The sequence below is a fragment of the Mastomys coucha genome, unplaced genomic scaffold (genome assembly GCF_008632895.1).
Source record: "Mastomys coucha isolate ucsf_1 unplaced genomic scaffold, UCSF_Mcou_1 pScaffold17, whole genome shotgun sequence".
In the NCBI taxonomy this organism is placed as follows: Eukaryota; Metazoa; Chordata; class Mammalia; order Rodentia; family Muridae; genus Mastomys; species Mastomys coucha.
In genome coordinates this window covers 29,340,898-29,344,284 of record NW_022196899.1, presented here as the reverse complement: position 1 = coordinate 29,344,284, position 3,387 = coordinate 29,340,898, and the positions used below count along the sequence as shown (strand labels likewise).

Here is a 3,387-nt window from a genome sequence, read left to right as displayed (position 1 = left end):
TAGGTGGACTAGGATTTAGGTTCATGCAGTCCATAGCCCCCCAGGGCCCAAAGCACTTGGGCCTGGAGGGGTGCAGCACCAGTTGAGATTCAAGAGAGCGAGCATTCGAGATTTGAGCATTCAGCATTGAGGATTCAAGATTCGAGCCTCTGTCCTCCTGGCTGGCGCACCCGCAGCCCCCCCCCCTCCCCCGGGACTCTGGCCCGGCCATGTGGAGCCCAGGGGTGCTGCACCAGTCCACAGGAGATGGCTGATGTTTTAGATCCAGTGTGTTTTAGATGGCCTCAGATGTACCTCGACTACTGAGCTCCAGATTTTTTTATCTCTCTTTTGTAATGATTGTGAAAACCTCATGTCATTTTTGAGAAATACACTCAGACCTTACACCAGTCGAGTCTGTTTGTCAAAGCCGAATCCTGTGCACACCTGGCCAGAACCCATCATCCTGAAGAACAAGGGACCCCGTAAGAAACCCCAGTCCGTGGCAGTACTGCTCCTAGACCCTGACTCTAAGAAACTCTGATGGGAGCCAGACAAGTTAAAATCATTGCCTGGTGTATTCAAGTCACACCCTAAATTTAAAAGGCACAAAGCATTGCTATCTAAATTTACAGAAGCAAAAGGAAAAGATGGACGCCATGGAAAGCAGAGTGCACATTAGGTAGGCACAGAAGGAATCCATTTTCCCTTTCTCTTGTCTTTTCTGCTGTTTACCCTTCTCTATATGACTTCAGAATTATTAATGATTTTACATTAATACCCACAAGAGACTTAGGCATTCCTAGGCACTTTTATGGTTTCCTTCTGTTTCCTTGGCCATGTACTGGAAGGGTTGTCAGGTGACAGCATGAATGGCCTAAATGCAGTTAGTTACACACTTAACTCTTACAAACTCCAGGTGACTAATGTACCTTTAATTCCAGTAGCAAACTTGCAGACAAAGAATAATGCATTTCCCCATTAGATTTCCAAGCACAAATGCAGTCTTGGAGTATGAGATTGCTTAACCTAACAAACTCCTAGTTTCCTCTCCACTGGATTGGTTTTCCTAGTGAGCCATCCCTGAAAAGTCAGATTTAAAACTTGTGACTGAGAATGAGGAAATTAGTTGACAATATACACCCCTTCATGTCTATTTGCTCAACCAAAATCAAGTTTAATGACTTAAGTGTGTACAGAACTTAGAGCTTTCAAACTGGACCCCAAGGCAAATTTTCATTTTCGTAAAAGTCTTTCTGTCCCTCGTTCTTTTTTCTTCCATCACAGAATGACATTCTAGGTGGCAATACTAGGAAAGCAGACCTTTTGAGCCAAGATAAGTATGTGACTAACTGGCTAGGGCTACACTGGCAACAGTGTAATGTGGTGTCTTGTTGTTTAGAATGCAGAACAGATTGATTGATTCTTTAGGATTGGAGAGGTGACATTCAACAAAACTCAGACTGTTTTATTTGTTGGTCATTAGGAAGGGGAGATCTGATTTGAAGGGACAGAGTGTAGAGCTCCTAGTTGTGGGTATTTGAGGGACTACATTGTTTTTTTGAAGGGAAACATACCACATTCATACCCTGGAAAGAAAGCCAAGAGACAATGAGGCCCACCAACTTCTAAAGTTCTCTGCTAGATCCTAATCTCATGGAGATTTTCAGAGAGCTGTGACCAAGCAGCAAGGGCAGGCTATAGTCCCAGACAGTTTCAATGACGCTCAATAAACTAGTTTCCCTTGCTGACTCCCATTACATCTGGGCTTGCTTTCCATCGTAGAGGGCTTAGAGGACCCTCCCAGATAAGCAGGTAAGCTCTAACTGGAAGAGGGCAAAGTTGCCAGCCAGTTGTGATATAATTCACAACTAGAGGACATGCCTGATAATCAAGAAACAGAGACGGAGAAATGAGGCACAATGGATGAGCATTTATGAGAGAAGCTGTTAATACGTTCTAAAATCCCATGCAATGGTTCCATTGGTTTCTTGTCCAGAATTCAACCACATAGCCACAGCCATCTTTAAGAAGGGATGAGTAATACTATCAGATAAGAAGAGCAGTTCAGGGGTTGGAGAGATGGCTGCCAGAGTATTCTATTGAGAATACTCTGTTTAGATCTGTACCCGATTTTTAATTTGAGTTGTTTGTTTTCTTGATGTCCAATTTTGGTTTTGTTTTTGTTTCTCTTTTAGTTCTTTATATATTTTAGAAAAAATATGGAACACTTCATGAATCTGTATGTCTTTCTTTCAGGGGCCATTCTAATCATCTCTGTATTGTTCCAATTTTAGTATATGTGCTGCTGAATTGAACACTAATTTTTTTTTAATTTTTAAATACAAGTTATTCTAAGAAAGAGGAGATGTCATTCAGGGACAGCTAATACTGTCTCAAAATAACCATATTTTCTGTAAGAACACTGCCTCAAAATCCCTGCTAGGTTGGTGTTCCAATCTGTCCATCAGAAGGCTTGCCTGGTTATAGGAAATGGCCAATTCAGGATCCATTAACCCCATTGCTAGGAGTCTTAGTTAGGGTCACTGTGAAAGACCCCCAGAACTGGGGAGATCCTTACTCAAGTCTCGGGATGACGCGACCACCCAATGACTCACGAGAGACCGAACTTGCTGCAATCACATGAGGTTTATTGGGGATACCGGTACCGGGGTCGATCTCGTGACCTTGCCGGCCAGAGGAGTTCGACCCCGAACACAAGAAGTGTGGGGTATTTAAAGGAAAAGACCACAAGCTGGGGGTGGGGAGAGGGTTACCAAGGAAACATAACATAAAAACAATGGAAAATTTCAGAGGGAGCCAACCCAAGGTATTCAGTTAGGGAGGGGAACATATTCATTCTAGGAATGTAATCTTCATCTACGGGTCGACAGGGTGGAGAGTCTCATAAACCAGTAGACCTTCATTCCTAGTTCCGCCCTCATTGCGGATCAGTCAGGAGGGGCAGGTATTGGGAACCAGAGCCCTGAGGCTCTGAGTTAGCCAAGTTCCTGGAACTACCTACTTCACATTTTTTGGCTTGTGGCAGAGGTTTTCCATGCCCCCTTTTAAGTAAAGGTTACACATAATACATACATTTCTATTAAATGCCCTCGTTTTAAATTCTAAGATTCTCCAGCCTTTCAACTGTAACTTTAACTTTTTCATAGCCTATTTTTAATGATGATCCTTAAATGCTTTAACCTCCCTTTTAGCCCACCAGCCACCAGAGGTAGTGGAAAAGACAGGATACAGAGGAAGTGGGTTTGTTTAGAAAGGTTCTTTGGAGCAAATCCCATCTGCATTGTCAGGAAATTGGCAGTTCAGTTCACAGATCAGTTCAGTTCACAGATCAGCGCAGTAGCAGCTTGATCCACTCGCAAACACTTCACGGATATACCAGTAATC

General features: G+C 43.2%; 1 non-coding gene across 1 annotated transcript; it reads right to left on the bottom strand.

Moving 5' to 3' along the window:
• Positions 1–2,195: 2,195 nt before the first annotated feature.
• On the bottom strand, positions 2,196–2,300 carry LOC116095177. Its single transcript, XR_004120498.1, has one exon. It is a non-coding gene; the product is annotated as a U6 spliceosomal RNA (small nuclear RNA).
• Positions 2,301–3,387: the final 1,087 nt, after the last annotated feature.